The sequence below is a fragment of the Vulpes vulpes genome, chromosome 6, assembly GCF_048418805.1.
Source record: "Vulpes vulpes isolate BD-2025 chromosome 6, VulVul3, whole genome shotgun sequence".
NCBI lineage: Eukaryota > Metazoa > Chordata > Mammalia > Carnivora > Canidae > Vulpes > Vulpes vulpes.
In genome coordinates, this window is record NC_132785.1 from 91432746 (window position 1) to 91445124 (window position 12379).

Genomic DNA, 12379 nt, shown 5'->3' on the forward strand with positions numbered 1-12379 from the left:
TACTGGAAGCCTCAACAATGGTGATTATTGCTGTTGTAGTTCTAGATGGAAGAGGTGCTGATGATAACAGAGCAGAACACTTTAATTTTTGACCATCCAGTTTTCCAAGACATACAGTTGCTTTACTCTTCTACCACTATTCTCTCTCTCTCTCTTTCTCTCTCTCTCTCTCTCTCTCTCTCTCTCTCACACACACACACACACACACACACACAGTCAGTCACAAACCCTTTTCTGAAAATAATCATAGTAGTTATTATCAATCTGACTTTAAGCAGTCTCCACCTCTTAGGAAACTTTCTAATAATAAATTAATTTTCCTAGTAACTTCAAAGAAGCTTTCATTCCCGTAGACACACGTTTGGAACCCAGAAAGTAGCCTGCATAAAAGTCAGGAAGCCCCCAGTCTTTCTGCTCAGATGTTGTAGATTACCAGTCATTTGATTTGGGAATGTGAAATGAACTGATAAGAAAAGCCGTACGTACCAATGACATTCAGGAATGAAAACTGACAGATCACCTGCTTTAGAAGATTTGATTCTTCAGATTTTTAGGGGGTGTGGGGGAAGACCTTTAGTGACATTTGCTCTCTTATGGCTTACATTAAACAATTTAATATATAACATGAGGGAGAGAACATGATATAAACAATATATCCAGGAGGAAAAATAAATGACCTCAGTCCCAAGAGGCACTGTTATGCGCTGGTACTATTCATGTACATTATAAGGAATGATGTATCAGTTTTACTTCTAATCAGTATCTAAATATATCACGGCCTGTTCCTGGAGTGCATTACACTATCTCGCAATGCATACTCACATTTTACATTAATGTGGAAAGTATCCATCCGTTATCAGGCAGAACTTAATTCTATATTGAAAAATGAGGTGTCTGCTTGGTACACTTCTATTTTAAGGTTTAACATAATTGAGCAACCAAATCTAAAATAGAACTTCGGAGCTCAGCTATGCTGTTTTTTACGGCCTGGATGTTAAGAGATAAAGTTTTGATGGGTGTCTGACTCAGAGACATCACCGTTGGGTGCCTCTGGTTTTCAGCCCTACTCTGGGAGCACCTAACCCAATGATGTTGTCAAATTCCAAAAGAATATTCTTAAAACGAATGTTTAAATAAACATGTGATACACGTAGCTATCCCTGTAATTATTTGCATAAACAAGCAAAATATCCCAGAAACGTTGCAATTTCAGCTTCTAAATCATGTCTTTTAAACTGCTTCCTGCCTATTCATGTGTCCAGATTTGGGGTTCAGAAAATATGTTCTCTAGGGGCACCTGGGTGCCTCAGTCTATTAAGCATCTGACTTAAGCTCAGGTCAGGATCCTGGGGTCCTGGGATCAAACCCCACATCGGGCTCCCTGCTCAGTAGGGTGTCTGCTTCTCCCCCTCCCTCTCCCTCTGCCCCTCCCCTCCACTTGCACTCTCTCTTGCTCTCTCAAATAAATAAAATCTTTAAAAAAAAAGAAAGAAAAGAAAAGAAAAGAAAAAAAAGAAAAGAAAAAAAAGAAAAGTATGTTCTCTATAGATACCAGTAGGATAAAAAGGGCTGGTTGTTGCAATCTCAAACAAATACAATTTAAATATTGCAACACACCGATTGATGGGTTCCACAGGATCACAAATACAAGCAGGATCAGTTAGCCAGCCACATGCCCAGGCCACTGTGGATGTTCCATAAAGTGGGTCTGATGGATTTATTGAGCATCTTCTACGTGCCCCAGACAGTGTTAGGTACCATGTGAAATATGCATGACTGTCTCTGCTCCCAAACTCCTTCAAACAATTGAGGATGCAGTTGGCCTCTGCTAGGTAGAGTGTTGGAAATGTAACTTGATCTAGCTCAACCCCAACACAGAAAGAGTAGAGGGTGGTGGGAACTCACTGGCTCACCTGACTAAACTATAGGGCAAATGTGTATCTAGCCTTAGGGACAGAGGGATGAAATGCTCAGCTCTTTGCTTCTATATCTCATTCATGTCCTTCTCTCTGTGAGTAGGCATCCTTTTCTCAGACTCAGTTTTCCAGAAAACACAACCCTGGCACCTCCAGATTCACATCTTGATGACTTGGATACCAGAAAAAAAAAAAAAACTACTTTCCAGTGATTCTAAAAAGTGGTGCAAATTTTCCAGGTGGGAATATTCCCCCATTGCCCCATTCCCAGCTATCACCCTGAGGTCACTCCACCCTAAGGAGTGGGGAAGAGATGGGCACAAAAGACTCTCCTGAGCCTGGCAGAGCAGGTACAAACAGGTGGGGGAAGAGCACTCAGAGGAAATGCCATGCACAAAGACCTACAGAAATGCAACAGAAAGGGGGGTGACAGGGCTGAGAGAATGACTGGAAAGTACAACAAGGTGAGAGATACACGCAAGGCTGGGGGGTGAGGGCAGAGGAAATCTGGGACAGGCAGTGAGGACTTTGGACAGCCTTCTAAGGAATTGGATTTTTATCCTATCATACAGTTGATTTTCAATCTGTTTTAGTAGGGGGAACCATTTCACTGTGAAACATTGAGTATGATCTCAACTTCCATAACAAATAAACTTATGTTGCTTATGTTGTTAGTGCACACTTATTGTATGAAGAACTCACTGTTACATTTGATGAGAATATGAGTTTGTGAACTGGTGGTATCCTAAGCGTCCAAATTTACTATATAGCACATTGGAGAGAATTAATATAGCTTGTTCTTAAATTGTTTTTCTTTCCTGAAATAATGTCAGACTTAAAGCTGCATGCATAGTGGGGATGCCTGGGTGGCTCAGTGGGTTAAGCTTCCCACTTTTGACTTCAGCTCAGGTCATGATCTCAGGGTCACAGAATGGAGCCCCGCATCAGGCTCTGTGCTCAGCTTGGAGTCTACTTGCCCCTCTCCCTCTGTTCCTCCCTCCTACTCGCGTTCTCTCTTTCTCTCTCTTCAAAATAAATAAATACATACATACATACATACATAAATAAAATCTTTTTAAAAAGTTGCACACAGAGTGCACAAAGCACACCCATATATACTCTACCCAGATTCTCCTATTGTTAATACTTTGCCCTGTTTGCTTTATCATTTATTTTCTTGCTCTTAATCTCTTAAAAAATATGTATATATGTATGTATTGTGTATACTTGTTTTTCTGAACCTTTTGAGAGTAAGTTGCATACATCATGGCTATTTACCCCTAAACGTCTCAATGTATACTTCCTAAGTGGAAATATTCTTTCCTATAACCACAGCATAGTTGTCAGTTCCAGTGAAATGAACATTAATGCAAAATTTCACCCTTTCAGCCTAATTTCAGTTTTTTCAGCTACCCAAAAATTGTCGTTTATCATATCCTCTCTCCTCCATCTCCAGTATAGGACCCAGTCTCAGACCACATGCTGTATGTAGTCATGATGTCTCTGTAGTCACCTTTAATCTGGACCATTTCCTCAACCTTTCTTTGTCTTTCATAACATTGACATTGTTGAATAATGGTCTCCTCCTAACTCTTAATTTAATAGAATGTTGCTCATTTTGGGTTGTCTGATGTTCCCTATTGATTAGATTCAGATGCATTCCCAGGAGGGCTGATCTATGAATGACACTGTGTCCTGGAGGTACACAGTGTCCTTCTGTTCCTCACTTGTGATACAAATTTTGATCTCCAGTCAAAGTGTTTTCAATTTCTCCATTCTATGTATAGTTATTATCTTTTACCTTGCTATTAATAAGCAATTTGAGGGAAGACACTTAAAGATTATATAAATATACTGTTCCTACCAAAGTTTCTCTCCTAGACTTAGTATCTAATGATAATTTTTACCTGAAGGAATTTTACTATGGTGGTTGCAAAATGATGACTCTCCAAAGTCAGCACCCCTTCTACATTTACCAATAGGTGTTTGACCTTCCATTATGAGCATGAGCCTTTCCTTCTCCTTCACTAATTTATTCATCTCGGTATGATCAGTATGGGCTCATGGATTCCTTTTTCTTCAGTGTTTTATAATTCATTACTATCTTTAACTTTAGTGCTCAAATTTTGTCTGATTTGACAACTGGAAATCCCTTCTAACTGGCTCCTGTGTCTTAGTGGTATAGCCCATTGGTTGCTTGTTATTGGTTTCTTTTCTTGCACTTTCTCAATTTCTAGCATAACAAGATATTCCAGGTTTATCCTGTACCTACCCTGCTTCAGCCCTGGAATCATCTGTTTCTCCAAGGAGCCCTAGTTCCCTTTATGGAGGAATGGCATTAGACAACAAGATCTGAGCACTAAATGTGCTCATTGCAACTGAGGTGTCATTGCTTCTTGGCCCTTTTTAGTGGACAAAACTGGGAAATATACATAGTTACATATCCATACACAACATATACACACAATTCTGAGTCCACCCCAGTACCTCTAATTCCAATCCATTCCCCCCAGGTTCTCTCAATTTCCCTATTGCACATTTGTACCTCTTATTCCATGGTGACAACCTTTGGTTCCGACAAGATGAACTAATTCACTCATTACTCAATCCTATAGTACATCTAAAAGAGCTTCAGAAGGGTTTTTCCCAAAAGCAAACCTACAATGAAGAGTTCAGGACCTTTTGCTCTTGTCCCCATCTCCTGAGCCTCTTCAAGACTGCATGTATATAGTCATACTGTGTTTATAAATTATTTCAATCAGTTTTTCCCCCTTCATTATGGTAATGTTACTCCATAATGTTATATGAAATATAACCGAGTTCATTTGCTTTAATTTTCTTCCAGTTTTAGGATTTTTTTTTGCCTTCCATCATTGCTGATTATATTTCATTATTTAAATCTGTAGAAAATGCTTTCAAATCAAAACTGTATGAAAAGGTGTACCCATGGGGAACCCCGGCCCAGGGCATGATCCCGGAGTCCTGGGATCAAGTCCCACATCAGGCTCCCTGCATGGAGCCTGCTTCTCCCTCTGCCTATGTCTCTGCCTCTGTGTGTGTGTGTGTCTCTCATGAATAAATAAATAAAATCTTTTTTTTAAAGGCATACCCAGAGAAGTTTGCACTGTGTCTTATTCCTGTTTTTAAATAAGTAATATTCTCCTTCTATCATGACATTATCAAATTATGGAGAAAGAAAAAGAGAGGATTATGCAATGGTCAGATGGCAATAGGGAGGAGAAAGGAGGAGGATATCACATAGTTAGGAGCTGGTTCTAGACCAAGCTCCATCATCAACACAGGGGCATATAGGATGAGGGAAGGGTTGAGGACAAGTCTCTCTATTTTCAGGCTAGAGTGCCCAGTGGGATGGAGGTACACCTCTGCAGAGCACAGCTCACAGGGGAAGAAACTGGTTTGGACAGAAAGACAATGAATTCTGTTTTTGATATGTACTATATTCTGGCCCACATTACCTTCTGGGAAGCCAGAAGAAGCAGGAATGAATGGGAGGGGGAAAGGAAAATACGAGCAGCAGGAAATGTGGGAAGGGCCAATGAAAGCTGTACAGCAGATGAACACTTGGAATTCGCCCTTAAAACTATCTTGAAATTGCCTGTCTTTATTGACTGCCCTGTTGCCATCACCACGAACACACACACACACCAGAGCCTGTGGCCCTTTCTCTCCGTTGGCTCCTAGGTAGATCCTTTGCAGGAACATGCTGTTTGGGTGCTTTGAAATCACATAGATTTTACCTCAAATTCTAGCTCTACCACTTCCCAGCGGGGTAACCTTGTACAAATCAGCTCATCTTTCTAAGCCCTAGTTCCTCTTTGGTAAGATGGCGATACTGACGCATCACGTACCTTGCAGCTGCTGTGGGCATCATGGGATTATATAAGGCCAGTGCCCAGCACAATGCCTGACTCAGAGAAAACATTTTTCCCCCATTAACCTCAGGTAATCACGATTCCATCTCCCTCACACTTTTAATATAAACTACACAATACTCCACTGCAGTGGCTCTCAACCTTGGCCACACATGAAAATCACCTGGGGAGCTTTTAAAAAATACCAAGACCCGGGCTTCACCGCCCAGAGAGTCAGACTTAATCGGTCTGGGGTGGAACTCAGCATTGGTGTGTTTTTTTTTTTTTTTAAAAAAAAAAAAAAAGCTCCAAGGTGATTGTAAGCAGAGTTCAGCACCACTGCTTTCTTCACACACTAAATCTGAAGAAGGGCTCTCCTAGGTTGTACTCCCTCTTGACCCTTCTGACAGCACTTCAGAGGGGAAATAGATTGCTTAAATTGTTCTCTTTTTATCCCAAACAGCCAAAGCATATAGCAATATGTTATTCTCCAGGAACCTCTTTTCTGAGAAACATAAATACCACCTTCCCCACAGGAAGAAAGGAATGTTCCTCCCCACCCAAAAGAAACCTGCTCCCTTCTCACCCACCGAGGCGGGCTAGAAAGCAAAACACAATTGGAGCTTGGTCAGCGCAAACTCAGCCCCGAGCAGAGGAGCCAATAGGACCACGTGTTTCTGTGGGCACAATCCAAGTGGTCCCCACCAGCCCAGAGACCAAAGGTTGGGGGGCTTCCAGGGGGCTTCACTGTTTTCACTCCTTGGCCAAATCATATTTGATGGGTGTTGGCACTCTCTCAGGAAGTACAGGAACCGCTGCTCTGCACCTATATCACGCACGTCCACCAAACCTGTGGGTGCATGTGCTGAAAGTCAATTCCTCAATTGATTCAGGATTACTATTAAAACTCTGATCTGCTGAGGAAAGGGAATAAGTAACCATAAGCAAAGGCAAGATACTAATGAATGGCTGAAGCCTATGGGGATAAGAGGAGGCAGGGCTAAGCCATTGCCTACCACCAGCTGCTTCCTTCAAAATAAGGAAAAAGAAATTATTCTGGGAAAGGGTCAATTTATTTTTTATTTTGCAAAACTTCATCTAGTCTGTTTCATTTCCATTGTTTACTGGTTTAGGAATATTTTGTAAGGAGTTCCCAAGATGCCTTCTCTGTGGCCTTAAACCCCAAAACTCCATCTAGTAATAAGGCTTGCTGCCTTGGGTCACCCAACTGCCCTCAGAGACCTGGAAGCCTGAAGATCTTTAAAATGGGCTGATGCATTTCAAAAAGTGTTGGGCAGAGCACCTAAAAGGACAGTGGTTAGAATGTAGGTACCAATGCCATGCTTGGCTTTGAGCTAAATATTTTTAAAACATTGATGAGATTTTGAGCCTGGACAGCCCAGAATGTCTAGTCATTCTTGATATGTCAGCCAGCCCAGTCCACGAAAAGGGAGGCCTGATGGCCAGATGCCTAGCATGGATGGAGCCTTGGGACACCCACTACGTCTAAGCCATGATTGCTGTACCTGTACAACTTCCCACAGCCATGGACGTAGAGTCCATGGCTCTGCGAGCCAAAAGTTAGTGCAGGTCCACCACCTCAACTCCTCCCTTCACTCCTCATCTCTTTTTCTGAACCCCACTATGGAGTGGGAAGAAACTGAAATCTTTGGCCAAAGAATCATCTCTTTTAGTCCTAAAAGTCAGAAAGACCCCAGGGTACTAGGTGGAGAATGAGAAAGCAAGACGTAAATTTAAAGAAAAACAGGAGACTAGGGGTTTGGCCATCAACATGAACAAGAAATTAAAACCCTTCTGCAAGAGTTTTACCACTTATTATTTACCACTGGTGGTAAATAATTTGCTTTAAAATATGTCTGCATATGCAGAGGGACATTGTGTATGACTTAGTTTAAGCTTTAAGTCTGGGGCTTGAGCTGCACAGGCTCAAGAAAGCATTTTACCCAAGAATGTACAGACCAGGGGCACCTGAGTGACTCAATTAAGTATCTGACTCTTGATTTTGGCTCAGGTCATGATCTCAAGGTGGAGAGATCAAGCCCCACATCAGGGCTCTCTGCTCAGCAGGGAGTCTGCTTCTCTCCCGCTCCCTCTGCCCTTTTCCCTGCCCACACTCTTTCTTTCTCTTTCTCTCTCTCTTAAATAAATAAACCTTTAAAAAAAAAAAAGGATGCACAGACTTGTAGTGGTTGGCTAGAGTTCTCTTCAGGAAACCCATACTCTGAAGGCAGCTACTACAAATGCTCTTCTTCAATTCAAGGCTCATAAATTTAACATATTCAATGTCATAAATGGGTCGTTGTTTTTAAACAAAAGTTGTGGTCTGTTTACTAGGATCATGACTGATAGAAATAGGTTTTCATTGGGGAAACTAGAATTATTCAGTATGCATGTATTGATAACAAATATGTTATAGACCTTCCCTACCCTTGCACGAATTAGGTATAAGATTCTAGGTCCAGCCCTTACCCAATGGGAGAAGATTACCCAAGACTGTGAATATCAGGAGGCAGGCACCATTGAGGACCATTTCAAAGGCTGGCTGCCTTAAGTTATCCTGAAGGGTTCCAGCTTCCTGATGCCAGTTATGAGGGTAAAAAACTTCCACCTCCAGGATCTTGCCAATTGCCTCAATCCCCTCCTGTCAGATAGTGGGCAGAGCATTCTCCACAGAACATCACTCAATCCTGAGCTCCTTGGTCAGTTCCCCTTTCTCCAGAATGTTCCTCCCTTTTCTTCTGATATAAATGAGTCAAGCCTGTGTCCTGAATCCCAGTATCAAGTATATTTGGCAAGTGCAACTGACCTGAAGTATTCGTTTTAATGAGGCTTACAACATTATCTTTCATAGGATACACATTCAGATTTTAACTGAAGCCTCTGGTGAAAGCACCTCCCTAGCAAACTGTTTGGAAGATACTATGGACTCAGAACTTTCATGCTAAGAGATCATAAAGTTTAATATCTTTGCCCTGTAGCAGAGAAAAAAACAAATGCCCAAGAGGGACACATGAATGTGGACCTTCCCACAGTTCACATGGCCAGATCTGCAGGGATTTTTACGATCAATCAACCTTGCTTTCTTATTCTTTCTCTCAAATGTATAAAAGGGAAGCCTTTTGTCACCTCCAAAGTGGATCTAGGGGTTTCAGTGTTAGAAGCAGAAGGAGGAGAAGGATTATTGATAGAAAACCCAGGGCTCAATGCTAACTGTATGTTTGTTGGTTTGTCTTTCAACACCTGGGTCTTTTGGCATTTTCTGTTTTTTCCAAATCCTACACTGCCCAGCTCTTTTCCACTATCCTCCCCAACCACTACATCTGTTCTCTCCTACTGTGTTGATTGCCCTAGCCCTTGGCAGAGGAGAGGCCACCAGAGGCTTACCCTACTGATGGCTGTCCTCCAAGGATAATGTTCAGGGCCAAGAGACCTGAGCACTTAAACCTAGGGTATCTAGTCCTCTAGGATGGGCTCCACAAGACCCTGTGAACCAGACTGCCCTTGGAAGACAGGCTTCACCACTTGACTTCATCTCTAAGCAAATGTCATCATTATTTGACATTTGGCAAAATGCAGATACTCCTGTTACACAAGATGGTTTAGCAACTTCATCATTAAAAAGAAGCAAACCTCTGAGAGACCCCAGTGGAATATTAGCTCACCACCATTCCACATGGTATAAAGAACTCTGTTCTAGAATTGCACTTAGAAAACCAAGACTTCTTGGTCTGTACCACCAGAGCCAAGAGAAGGGCAGCTATTTTTTTTAAAGATTTATTTATTTATTTATTTATTTGAGAGAGAAAGTGGGGGGGAGAACAGAGGGAAAGAATTTTTTTTAAAGATTTTATGTATTTATTCATGAGAGACACACAGAGAGAGAAAGAGGCAGAGACACAGGCAGAGGGAGAAGCAGGCTCCATGCAGGGAGCCCGATGTGGGACTCGATACCAGGACTCCAGGATCATGCCCTGGGCCAAAGCCAGGCGCTAAACTGCTGAGCCACCCAGGGATCCCAGGGAAAGAATTTCAAGCAGACTCCCCACTGAGCATGGAGCCCAAAGTGGGACTTAATTTCATAACTCCTAAGATCCTGACCTGAGCTAAAATCAAGAGTTGGTCACTTAACTGAGTCACCCAGGCGCCCAAACGGCAGCTACCTTTAAAGTCAAAGGAATCACATCTTTGGAAACCAGGTTTCAAAGGGCACACATTTCTTGATACTGTGCTGTTTGTTGGATTTGAGCTCCAGAGTATGATGTTTTATGAACCTTTGAAAAGGAAGCAAAATCCAGGCTTTATGGGCAGGACTGGATCTATGTGCGATGCATATTTGCACGTTCACCCCCCTCCCCTGTCTTCTAATGGAAAATTACCTCCACAGGTCTTTTCTGTGGCTTAATTAAATGAGTTCTGAAACACTTGACACCTTTAGATTCCTAACAGGTTTGACTAGAAGGTGCATCAGACTGACAGAGATTCCACTCAGGCTGGAGTTAGGGTGACCTGTAGTGCTGGTACCTCCAGTGTTCCCCTTGGCAACTCTGTGTGCATGCCCTGTCATACTTCCTGGAGGATGTTTGGCAGACCTGAGAGTCAATCTGTTGTGTACCAGTTCATGATATCTTTTAATTTCCCTTCTTGTACCCCAACAAGATGAGGCATTTTCTGCCTTACCACAAGCCGTGCCCCAAGGTGAAACATCTCCCACCCACATTTTACTCATCAAAGACCGAGAGAGGGTAGCTGCCCAGATGTGGCGCCCAACCCTCCGAGCCTTGCCCACCCCGGCGAGAGTCGCCCTGGAGCCTCTGCCCGCCGCAGTGAACAGCGTAGGAGGACGACCACTTTGCCAGAAAAATTCACTTATGTACATACACATAATATTACATACTTCAGAGGCGGCTTCTAGGATCTATTGAAGTTTATCCTCTAGCAGTTCATGGACTCCACAGACTCCAAGGGAAGAATGCAGACAATCAAATGTGTGGTTGAAGAGATGGGGCTGTCGGGAAGACCTGCCTCCTCATCAGTTACACAACAAATGCCTTTCCTGAGGAGTATATCCCCACTGTCTTTGACAACTACAGCGCCCAGACCTCTGTAGATGGCCAGATCATCAGCCTGAACCTGTGGGACACAGCTGGCCAAGAGGAATATGACCGACTGCGAACGCTGTCCTACCCCCTGACATATCTTTGTCATTTGTTTTTCCATTGGCAACCCATCCTCGTATGCCAATGTGAGGCATAAGCGGCACCCGGAGGTCTCCCATCACTGCCCCAATGTACCTGTTCTGCTAGTAGGGACCAAGAGAGACCTGCGGAATGATGTTGAGACAGTGAAGAAGCTGAAGGAACAGAGCCTAGTGCCCACAACTCCTCAGCAAGGCACTTCCCTGGCCAAACAAGTAGGGGCAGTGAAGTATCTGGAATGTTTGGCCCTGCTGCAGGATGGAGTGCATGAGGTGTTTTCAGAAGCTGTCCGGGCTGTGCTTTACCCTGCTACAAAGAAGAGCACCAAGAAGTGTGTACTGTTATAGCTTTGGGGGGTGCTACTTGGAGACTGCACCTAGGGAGAAAAAGAGGGACTCCTTTGATAGCATTGGACAATGCCAGCATGAGCCATTTGTCTCTTTTCCTAGAAACCCTAGACTCCAGGCTATTGGTCGAACAAAGACAGCCTAGTTTATACCTGGCTGCTTGGAAGTTTGCGAGGGAAGAGAGAGAGAATGAGAGACTGACTTTCACCTCTAAATGTGGCTTTCCTAGCCATATTTACTATTAAACAAGTGCCTCAAATAAGGACAAATCTACAGTTTTCATATCATGGCCTTAAACTTCTTGATATACTAATTTTGGAAAGCCATCTTATGTATGATTTCTGGGTGTTCCCAATGTCAGCATGTTCTTGAGATGAGACATGCTTGCAAAAGTGCTTAAGCAGCATTTTTTCAAAGTACTGGGAGATACTAATAGATAAATGTTCTGAAACAAGGTTTTGTGGTCAAATAAGTCAGGAACCAGTGGAGTGTTAAGTGTTTATATAAATCCCAGTTAGTTAACACACTGTACTATTAATTTCAGGTGTGCAAGATAGGGATTCAATACTGCCACACGAACCTGGTGCTCATCACGAGTGCTCTCTACCTTAATCCCCATCACCTATCTACCTCAGTCCCTCACCTACCTCCCTTCCGATAGCCAGTGATTTCAATAAAGCTGAAGTTTCCTCTACTGCAGAAAAAAAAAAAAAAGACCAAGAGAAAATGATTGGGTAGCCTTTACACAGAGATGACATCAAAGATCCAGCTGAACTGGGCCTAATGGAGGGCTCTGGGGGCTGTGGAACAGACGAAGAGCTCCTTACAGGGAGGTTATCCTAAGTGTGGACTGCTCTCTATCACCAATGAAGAGTACCTTGCATTTATTTGCACACACCAATTTAAGTCAGATGGTGCACAGGAAGTGTGAGGTTCCCTTCCTAAATGCCTGACACAGTGGTTTAGATCATGAAAATCTCTGATAATAGAAATTTCCCCAAGCACTCTTACATAATGCACTGGCACTG

At 42.8% G+C, this 12379-nt stretch overlaps 1 pseudogene; it reads left to right on the top strand.

Moving 5' to 3' along the window:
* Positions 1-10778: 10778 nt before the first annotated feature.
* Positions 10779-11463, top strand: LOC112921330 (rho-related GTP-binding protein RhoG-like; annotated as a pseudogene).
* Positions 11464-12379: the final 916 nt, after the last annotated feature.